The 11,505-nt window shown below is 38.9% G+C and overlaps 1 non-coding gene across 1 annotated transcript; it reads right to left on the reverse strand.

Moving 5' to 3' along the window:
- Positions 1-10,435: 10,435 nt before the first annotated feature.
- LOC136133379 (small nucleolar RNA SNORA1) lies at positions 10,436-10,570 on the reverse strand. The gene has a single exon (XR_010656523.1). It is a non-coding gene; the product is annotated as a small nucleolar RNA SNORA1 (small nucleolar RNA).
- Between the last annotated feature and the right edge of the window lie 935 nt (positions 10,571-11,505).

Genomic DNA, 11,505 nt, shown 5'->3' on the forward strand with positions numbered 1-11,505 from the left:
CTTCTGCGTCCCGCCCCAGCGGCCAACCGCAGGGCGGCTTCCGACCGCTTCCGCCCGGTCTCCAGGGAAGCCGCTCCGGGCTGGCGCCTGCGCGGGCTCCTCCGAAGGACTCGCCGGCTGGGAATCCTCCAGACCAGCGTGCGGGGGTTCCCTCCCGCCCAGCAGTGAATGAGAGATTGCCTTACCAAACAGCTCATTTTTTTCTTAAGGTCTTCGGAGTGAGTCCCACACCACAAATTTTAACTGTTTATCTTTACTTAGAAGCCAGCCTGTTCTCCTGATAACTGTTAGCAGAGTTGCTAACCCTTAGACGCTGAATGATTTATGCTGATGGAGTTGGGGGAAAGGATGGAAATTATGGTGACAGCAAGGCGACCATGTAAACTAATATGATTAGCAAGTATGGTAAAGTTTGCATTTTGTTTGTTTGGTGTTTGATTCAAAGATACTGTGACAGATTGGACCCCTGAATTTTTAATCATTTAAACTGAATAGGATTTTGATACATGAGCTTTGGAGTCGGGTAAAATTCTCAATCCAGACCCTCCAACTTGCTGTGACTTTGGGCAGGTTAAATAACTGCTCTGAACACCTGTTTCTCCACTGTTTAAAAAACAAAAAAAAAAAAGGTCTTGAGTGTATTGGGATTAAATGAACGAATGAAAACTAACATACGCTTTAATATTCCAATGAATATAAAACACCTGGGACATGGAAGGTTAGATGGTGCTCAATAAATGTTCATTCTCTTTGCTTTCTGTTAAGATGCCTTTTGTGCCTATGTGTGTTTCTTCCAACAGAAAATTTGGAAATTTCTGTGCACGTGTGTGTGAATGAATATATATATATATATATTTACACAATTATTTTGATTTTTTTTTACAGGATTCTTTCATAAATAGGTTGTGAAAACTTTGAGAAACCCATTAAAGGGCATGCTGATGCATCCATAAAGAAGGAATAACAGGCAGAGCTGGGGCTCAGTGGTTTGGAGACCAGGTCTTCCTCTCTGGGTATTTTACTCTTAGACATCTGGACCAGTTCCTTCAAACTCTCCAGTATGGGATCTAAGACACCAATTTAAAGCTATCCTGCGTTCTTTGCGATTTCTATTTGCTAAGTCTAGATAAAGTACTTTTGAATTAAGTGCCTCTTTGGCTATCATCAAGGGTCCAATTACTTGTAGACAACTAAGGTATTTTGTTTCAATTCCTCCATGTTGAGAATGATACAAACCAGGGAAATACCATGGCAGATTAAAACAGTTCCTTTATAAGAGCCCTAGGGTCACTAACACTCAACAGCTTGACTAAAAGTGAACCAGCATTGAAAAACAACACACATAAGCCCTCTTTAATTGAATTTATTTCCCTGTCAATTGTCCAACTGAAGAGTGACTTTAAATTTAGTAGAAGAATAGACAAATGGAACCTTGCAACCATAGGGGAGCAAGCCAGGCTGGCTTTGTAGCTCTGCACTTAGAAGGGCCCCTCACTTGATTTAATGTTCTCCTGTTACTGTCTTGAAATTCTTAATAATTTTTGAACAAGGGAGCCCTCATTTCCATGTTGCACTGGACCTCACAAATTATTAGCCAGTGCTGGGAACAGAGGAGGGAAGTGGCATAGAAAAGAACACTTACAAAACACCTGTATGTCAGGCACAGCCCTAAGAGCTTAAAACAGATTATGTCATTCAATATGCCTTAGAGGGTAGGTATCATCATTCTTATTTTACCAAAGATGAAACAGGCCAGCAGAGACTAAGACGCTTACTCAAGATTATGAATCTAGTAATGGTAAATCTACTTTCCAGAGTTTTCCATAGAGAAGAATTCATTAAGAATGTTTCTTCCACAAGAAAAGGGAACCCTCCTACACTGTTGGTGGGAATGTAAATTGATACAGCCACTATGGAGAACAATATGGAGGTTCCTTAAAAAACTAAAAATAGAACTACCAGACGACCCAGCAATCCAACTACTGGGCATATACCCTGAGAAAACCGTAACTCAAAAAGAGTCATGTACCACAATGTTCATTGCAGCACTATTTACAATAGCCAGGACATGGAAACAACCTAAGTGTCCGTCAACAGATGAATGGATAAAGAAGATGTGGCACGTATATATAATGGAATATTACTCAGCCATAAAAAGAAACAAAATTAAATTATTTGTAGTGAGGTGGATGCACCTAGAATCTATCATACAGAGTGAAGTAAGACAGAAAGAAAAACAAATACCCTATGCTAACACATATATATATGGAATCTAAAAAAAAAAAAAAGGTTCTGAAGACCCTAGGGGCGAGACAGGAATAAAGACAGAGACATAGAGAATGGACTTAAGGACACGGGGAGGGGGAAGGGTAAGCTGGGAGGAAGTGAGAGAGTGGCATTGACATATATACACTACCAAATGTGAAATAGATAGCTAGTAGGAAGCAGCCACATAGCACAGGGAGATCAGCTTGGTGCTTTGTGACCACCTAGAGGGGTGGGATAGGGAGGGCGGGAGGGAGACGCAAGAGGGAGGGGATGTGGGGATATAAGTACACATATAGCTGATTCACTTTCTTATACAGCAATTAAAAGCAATTATACTCCAATAAAGATGTTTAAAAAAAAAAAGAATGTTTCTTCCACAGAGGAAACCACTCCCTCTGCCCATTTTCCTTGGTGCTTCCTTGCCCCGTTTGTATTCTCTCTCTTCCAACCCTACCCAACTTGCCATCTTCAGGTAGCCGTTGTAGTTTGCATTTTCTAGAATTTCATATAAAGGGAATCCTACAGTTACTCTTGTATGGCTGTTTCCACTAAGCGCGTAAATATATTTTTAGTGTTATTCATGTATGTGCAGAAGCGTGGCATCAAGAATAAGCAAGGCCCTGTTATGTATTAGAGCTGCATTGTTTATAAGCAAAGGGGCTTTTTATGTACTGACAATCACTGAGAAAGAGTTGTTTAAAGTGAGAAGTGAAGTTGCAACTAAGTAAATTCAAATTCAGTTTCATATCAATTCATTATCAGTAAAAGAATTTTGAATCATCTGCCTCATTAAAAAAAATCACGACAACTTGGTTATATTCGGAGGCATAAAAATAAAATTTATTTGAGCTAATATGTGTTGCTTTGTAGTGGGATGAATTAGGGAAAGTGTTTATTTTTTTAATCTGTAAATCCCATCCCTCAGTTTTAATTAATTGGCTCTAAATCTAGGATAATTTCAGGAAATAAATATTTTGAGCCTGGATCATAACTGCGTACTTAAGTGCCAAATGAGAAGAACAATTGCAAGGCAGAATAAACATTTAATTAAAGGAAATTAGGTTGAAACAATATTCATGGGGGAGCATGGGTTTGCAGTGTAGGTAATGGATAAAGAAACTGGGGGCATTCATGAGCTTCAGAAGTCAAGACATTATGAGCTTACATACCTGAAAAGTGACAAACAGGACTTCCCTGGTGGTGCAGTGGTTAAGAATCCGCCTGCCAATGCAGGGGACATGGGTTCGAGCCCTGGTCTGGGAAGATCCCACATGCCACGGAGCAACTAAGCCCGTGTGCCACAACTACTGAGCCTGCGTTCTAGAGCCCACGAGCCACAACTACTGAGCCTGTGTGCCACAACTACCAAAGCCCGCGTGCCTAAGGCCTGTGCTCCCCAACAAGAGAAGCCACCGCGATGAGAAGCCCGCACACCGCAGCTCAGAGTAGTCCCTGCTCACCACAACTAGAGAAAGCCCGCCCTCAGCAACGAAGACCCAACACAGCCAAAAAAAAAAAAAAAAGTGACAAGCGTGACCGGCCATGTCAGGGAAGGCTGGGAAAGTTACCAGCGTCTGCTTATCTCCTCCTAGACAAATTGGCCACATATTATTCAGCAGGAGAACTCTAGATGGTGTTCTTCAAGGGCTTTGAGATGAAGAGTGTGAGGGCGTTTATGAGTATCTGTATTTTATGTTGGTGGTGGCCAGGTAAATAGAGGTTGGCCGTGGGGTCAAAGGAACAATTTGTATTGGTGAGAACAGAGGGCCTGTTGTAGTCTTTCTGTAGTCTTTGATCTAGTACAGTGGTTCTCAATTGCGGACAACGATTTTGTCCCCTAGAAGGTATTTGGCAATATTTTGGAGGCACTCTTGGTGTTCACATCTGGGGAGTTGCAGCTCTGATTACTGGCATCTATTGGGTAGAGGCCAGGGATATTGTTGAACATGCTACAATACACAGGACAGCCCTTTACAATAAAGAATTATCAGTCTAAAGTGTCAGTTGGGCCAAGCTTGGGGAACTCTGGCCTAGTAGTGTTTGTATCATCCTGCTGCTGCCAACTCCCTCCTCAGCTTATGGTCCCCAGCTGTAAACTAATAAAGTAGAATTGGTCTTTGGTTATGTGCTTTTAATTATGAATAGGACAGTTTTAGAGAAGGGAAGATATAAGAGAGGGAGACAAGTATTATTTAGTTGCTTTTCACCATGAGGATTTACATTCTGAGGCTAAAATGCAAATGAATTCATTGGCTGGAAAAGAGATTTCAGAAAAATATTCACACTTTTATGAAGCTTGTGAGTTGCCCCCAGGGTGAAAGGCTAATGAGTCAGAAATAATTTACACGGCTTAGAAGCTGAAACCAGAAAGCACAGAAAGGCTTCAGGTGGTTGAAAGCAAAGTAGAATTATTTTACGCAGTTGTACAATGTGCATGTCGTGCAGTATTTACTAAATAACGCTCATCCAAGGATCTCACACCCTTTGCATAAAATTTTCAATTGTCATGAAAAAACCCTCTTCTCTCTCTCTTTTTTTTTTTTTTGCACATTGCACACCAAAGCTGCAGTTTCAAGCTTTCTCAGTGTAACCTAAAAATATTTGCTGCATACCATGTGACTGTGGCTAAGAGAAGGTGTAAGAGGCTGGAGTTTTTCTAACAGTCAGCTTCTCTTTGCTTTGACCTTTCTTTGTGGTTCTGTAGAATTCGATGAAAGGCCTGCATAGTCATTTTAGTAATGACCTTTAAAAAGTTGCTTGTCAGGGTGTGCTCAATAGATATTGCCTTGTCATTTTGGATAGAGAGAGAGGTAGGGACCAACGTGATCACGATAAAAGTCATTTGGTCCCAGTTTGTAAATAAGGTCTGCAAACTTCCGTCTTTGAGAAAAAGAGAACTACTTGATGCCATATAGAAAGTGCAAGCAGATTGACATTGATCAGATACACTGTTACCTTTATAGACACCTAACTTTAATGAAACATTTTTTTTAATTGCAAAAGTGATTTGTGATTATTATGGAGAATTTGGAAAATATAGAAAGGAGGTAAAAAGAAAATGGTATCATCCATAATAATCCATAATCTGGTGCTCAGAGATAACCAAGCATTAATAGTCTTTCCATAGAGCACAACTTAAAAAGAAAGCTTTAGTTTTATTTCACAAATAAACTTCTGTTTCTCTTTCTTTACTAAACCACAAAAACCATTGCCTAAATAAATGACATAGGAAAATCTTTGTACACTTATTTGTTTTTGATGTTACTTGAAGGAAATGAATAAATATGTTTTCAACACCATTTTGGAAATATTAATAATTTCAACTTAATTAATAATATTCTCCATTATCCTGGTTTGAGTATAATCCATAATCTTTATAAAGGAAAATTATATTTATAGGACTTATTTCTTAAAGCTGATTCAAAGACTTCATTAAAGTACCTATTAATCCTAAAAGTACTGCTTGTGTCTCTGGTTTAAAAAAATTATTTTCCCCTTTCCCCTCCAAGAGTGTCTGCCTCAGGGATGTGACTTGGTGAGAAGAGGGAAGAAGAAAAACTGAGTTTCTAAACAGCCGCCTCTCCTGGGTTATTGAAATGGATGCAGAGCAGACACAGGATGATGTTGAACCTTCGGTCTCATTTGTGAAAACTTGTGCAATTTTTTTTTTCCGTGCTACACTACATACAAATCACCAAATTACAAATTAACCCTTTGTGATCCTTGGTGTAATGAGCAGTTTCTTTGGGGCTTTTTCTTTCTTTCTGGGAAATGGGAGGGAAAGAAGCAAGGTATTACCTTGCTCTTCATTTGTATTTTGGTCCCAAAATGTAAATACAATTTTCTATGTTACTTTTTTGTGGTAACTACCAAGATGAATATTTTAATTAGATAAGTTATATGGAAAGGAAGGAAAATTCCACGTCTAAATAAAAAAAAATTTTTTTCTCATCCATTTTTTAAGATATTCTAGTAAGACAGAAAGGTATAAGGTATAATGTAAAAATCCCTCATAATCTCCACTGCACCGTGACATGACCGCTGTCAACAGAGTTAACCGCTGTTAACATATATTGATACACTTCATCAGACTTCTTCTTATAATATTTAATATAGAGTAGACATAGTGATAATCACTTCTAATTAACATCAGTGGGATCGTATTATGCAGACGCTTCTCTACCATGCTTTTTCACTTAGTATCTCTCGAACATCATTTCTTTTCCATGCACAAAAATCTACTGTGTTCTTTTTTAACGGATGTTCTGTTTTACCAATTCCACATTCATGGACACTTCTTTCTGATTTTTTGCTGCAGTGAACATCCTTGTACGTATATCTCTGTGCTCTTCCTCAGGAATTTGATCCCACCCTTCCCTAGGACAAATCTAACCTCCTAAAATTCTGTAAGAATGTTATCTTTATCTTTTTAAAATTAACAAAAACCGCTTGAGAGAGCACCATGATACAGGGGACCTGTCATTTCTGCCTCCAAACATTCTCTGGAACCCCTTCAATTCTCTGCATCCAGGCTGACACAGCGCAGGCCACACACAGACATCTCCAGCTCAGCCTACAGCGCTGGCCTCAGAGTGTCTGCCCTTTACCATTTGTGGGCCCTAGAATGAAATCTTTGAAAGGCTTCCCACAACCTTTAGAGCAAAATTCAAACCCCTTTCTCACATGGTCCTCAAGACGGCACTGGGGCAGGCTTCATAGAAGTTTATCATTCTTCCTCCCTGTCCCTGCTTCTTCTCATAGCAGTTTATGTTTTTCTCTTGTACTTGGGCCACCCCAGCCCCCTTTCTGTTCTGGGGACATATGTTAGTCTGAAGTCAGCAAGCTGGAGACCCAGGAGAACTGATGATATGGCTCCAGTCTAAGCCCCAAGGCCCAAGAACTGGGAGAGCCAATGGTGTAAATTCCACTTCAAGTCCTTTTCTGAAAACAAGAGAAGACCGATATCCCAGCTCTAACACAGTCAGGCAGAGAGAGCAAATTCTCCCTCATTCAGCCTTTTGCTTCTGTTCAGGCCTTTAACAGATTGGATAAGGCTCATCCACATCTGCTTTGCTCAGTCTACCCATTGGAACGTAAATCTCACGCAGACACATCCTCAAAGGCACACTCAGAATACCCAGGCACCCTGTGGCCCAGTCAAGTTGACACGTGAAATGAAACGTCATAGGACAATTTCCTGCCTCCAGACCATTCTATCATTTGAAAGGTTTGTAGAATGGGCTTGTTCTCTTTCTCCAGTTCTCAATTCAAATGTCAACACCTCTGACTTTTCCAAACCGCACTCTCTCAGGTGACCTACCTCAGAATTACCACATTGTCTCGTGACATACTGAGTATCATTTGTAACACTTATCCCGATGTGTAATTTTTTCATTTGCTGTTTACTTGTTTTTAATCTCTCTCTCCTACTAGGATATATTAGGTTAGGGGCCTAGCATGCCTTGTACTTTATTGGTATCTACCCAAAACGTGTGCAATAAATGAATAGTGTTATTTCAACATCAATTGGATAATTTAGTAATGTTAGATTTTAGAAGTCCTGTGTAGACAAATCTTCCTTGTAGAAGAATTCCAAATAACATATGGAGATAAGCCCCCTTCCAGGAGGTGGAGCTTATTCTTGTCCCTCTTGCAGGTGGGCTAGACAGTGACTTGCTTCCAAAGAATAGAAGATGGAAAGGGAGGGATAGTAAACTTACAGTGGAGACACCTGGCAGTCACTACTTAACCAAACTATCATGTGGATATCATACATCCCTGATAGGATGCGCTCAGAAAGGCACAGCATCACTTCTGTGGAATTCTTGCCAAAAAATGTGTAACCTCAATGTAATCATAAGGAAACCTCAGACAAACCCAAACTGAGGGGTGTTTTACAGAACAGTTAACCAGTTTCTATCAGAAGTGGCAAGATCACTAAAGACAAGATAAAAGGAAGTGTCACTGGTTGGCAAAGACTAAGAAAACGTGACAACTAAATGCAATGTGGCCCCCTGAATTGGATTCCAGAACAGAAAGAGGATATTAATGGGAAAACTGGGGAAATCTAAATAAAATCACAAGTTTAAGACAAGTGTCTATGCTGGTTTCTTAGTTTTAACCAAAGTACCATGGTAGTGTTAGATGTTAACAATAGCAGAAATTGGCGAGGGTTATGTAAGAACTCTCTTGATTATCTTTGCAATGTTTCTGTAAACAAAATGTATTCTAAAATTAAAAGTTTACTTAAAAAAATAGGTAATCGCAAATCAGGCTCTAAACAAACCACAATATTTTTTCAAATCTTAGACTAAAAGAACAAAAAACTGAAAACAGAAAGTCCTCCAGACTCATCACACACACACACACACACACACACAACTCTGTGAGGTGATAGATGTGTTAATTAACTTTATTGTGGTAATCATTTTATGTGTGTGTTTATTAAATTATCATGTTTTGCAACCTAAATATATACAGCTTTTATTTGCAATTATACCTCACTAAGATTGAGGAAAAAAGTCTTATATGTTGCTACTGATATCTAAAAGTGCAATGAAAAATCTATCTTTTTATTAGTTAATATATATATAGATCGATGACTACTAATCTTTGAATTCTGTTTACAAAACTTTTAAACCTCTGGGGTCTCAACCATTATTTTCCATTTCTGTTACCATACTTTAAATTCCCTAAAAGATGCTCTCATGCCCATTTAATGTTTATAATTGAAGGATATTTTTGCATATACTAGCACCAAACAGATAATTACTGCTGTTAAAATGATCACTGCTTAGAAAGTTTCTGCATGAGGTGATTCTTACTTATCTATACATTTTACCTCATTTTTCTTTTAAATAAAGTCAGAAAGATTATTTTTTAAATAAATTTATTTATTTTATTTTAATTTATTTTTGGCTGCGTTGGGTCTTTGTTGCTGCGCGCCGTCTTTCTCTAGCTGCAGCCAGCGGGGGCTACTCTTCGTTGCGGTGCACAGGCTTTTCGTTGTGGGGGCTTCTCTTATTGCAGAGAACGGGCTCTAGGCGCGCGCACGGGCTTGGTAGTTGTGGCTCGCGGGCTTAGTTGCTCCGCAGCATGTGGGATCTTCCCAGATCAGGGCTCGAACCCATGTCCCCTGCATTGGCAGGCGGATTCTTATCCACTGCACCAGCAGGGAAGCCCCAGAAAGATCATTGAGAAATCAAGCACCTAAAGTCAAAATTGCTGAATGTCCAATCCATCTGAGGAGTTAGAAATGGAGAACCATTAACAGATTCTTTCACCAGTGCCTGAAATGGCTCTGACTCTAAAATAGTATCCAAAAGCAAGAACAGTTTGTTACTTTTGTTGTCACTCAGGTAGTTATATTCATTCCAGTAAATGGCACCTGGTACATTCACTTGTGTAATGACAAACTGATAAATGACCTCTGTAGAAAATATCCTGGTTTGGGATTTACACAGGATCTTTTAGCTAAGAAATCGATACCTACTTCAGACATTCTTAAAAATGACTTGATTTACTTTTCTTTATCTTCCTGGAGTCAGAGGAAAGTCATGAAAGATAAGAAAAATGAGAAATCGTCACAGTTTGGAGGAGACTAAGAAAATGGAACAAATAAATGAAAGGTAGGAGCCTGGATCAGATTCTGGGACAGAAAAGGGACATTGGAGAAAATGTGGCAAAATTCGAATAAGCTTTGTAGTTTGGTTAAGAGTTTTTGTACACATGTTTATCTCCCGTTTTTTTTTTCCTGCACAAAGTGTAAAGGGTTCTTTTTTTAAATTATGTGTAACATAGACAAAATTAAGTCAGTAAGTTTTTAAGGAATTTCACATGTTCTGATTCTTTCCACTGCCAATCACCTTAGTTCCTCCAAACTCATAATCTTCGAGATAAAATAGCCCTTTCAAAAAAGAAGTTGTCATGTGAGTCAGCCCACAATTCTTTTAGTTGGGCTTCTTTGATCTCCCGTGGAATATGGACACACTTCAAAATTCCCCACCTGTAATCTTTGGGATCCAATTTCCTCGAGCGACTTACTTTAGGACCCTGGAAGTTAAATATAGCGAGAGTACGTTGCTATTTATTCCTTCATCTTTTCTAGTACTGAAAAGCCTTGTTATATCCAATTTTTACTCATGAGCCTAGCCAAAAAAAAAAAAAAAAATGTTGCAGGTCTCATTGTCACCACTGCAATAAAATTACAGTGATGGAAGCAAAACCTGTGTTCTCAATGTAGCCACATTAACAATTTATGGACACCATGAACAACAGTGTCCATTTTCAGTAGTATGAGGCTTTTATCTCCTGCTTTTGATAATTAGACTACGGTGATGAAAGTTGTTAACACAGAGAAACTGGTTGAAGGATAGACAATAACTTTCTGAACTACTTTTGTAACTTCTGTGTCTAAAATTATTTCAAAATAAGACATTTTTAAACATTGCATTGGAAAACTCCTCAGGAAGTTGTTACTTCAAAGAGAGACACAGTATTTCTCAATAGTTCCAATAGAGCCAGTTTTCCCTCCGGCTTTGACACAGAGAGCATTCTTTCTTCAGTTAGCAGCAGATAAAGTGCAGTTGTTGGCCTGCACTTTAGGAATATTTTGTACAGAAATGTATATGTCAAGATCCTAGAGTTATACTTTGGACAGTGAAGTGTTCACGCTTTAAGAGGCATGAACCAATGGAAGCAAAACCAATGGAGAGAAAGATTCACATTTCTCATCTTACATTTACACCAGAATATTTATGCTCATTGAGTGGAATATTGGGCTGAATTGCCTAGACAATTATAAACTGGGGGATTTTTCCCCTCTTTCCATGTTTTCTCTTTCATGTCAAGTGCATGTAATTGAATTTGAATAAGTATAATGTAGATATCATGTGACTTCATTGTAATCCAATGGAGGAAGTACATACGCAGGAACTTTGCTAAACAGGTAATGATGGAATTCATTCTCTGAGATTACTATAAAAGTGATAATCAGTAAAAAGAAGTCCTTTCAGCAGTTCAGCAATGATGCCCTGTTTTATTATTACCATTCATTAATCACCTACCACATGCTTGACCATTCGTCTACCTCTAGTCTAATACATAACTCAGCAAGGAAATGTCCCTATTTTACAGATGAGGAAATGGAGGCTCAGAAAAACTCCTTAACTGGCCCAATCTAGGTTTGAAATTCAAGTTGAGCGTCTCCAAATGACTAATATTTATATTGGTTGAACT

This window comes from Phocoena phocoena, chromosome 13 (assembly GCF_963924675.1).
Source record: "Phocoena phocoena chromosome 13, mPhoPho1.1, whole genome shotgun sequence".
NCBI classification, from domain to species: domain Eukaryota; kingdom Metazoa; phylum Chordata; class Mammalia; order Artiodactyla; family Phocoenidae; genus Phocoena; species Phocoena phocoena.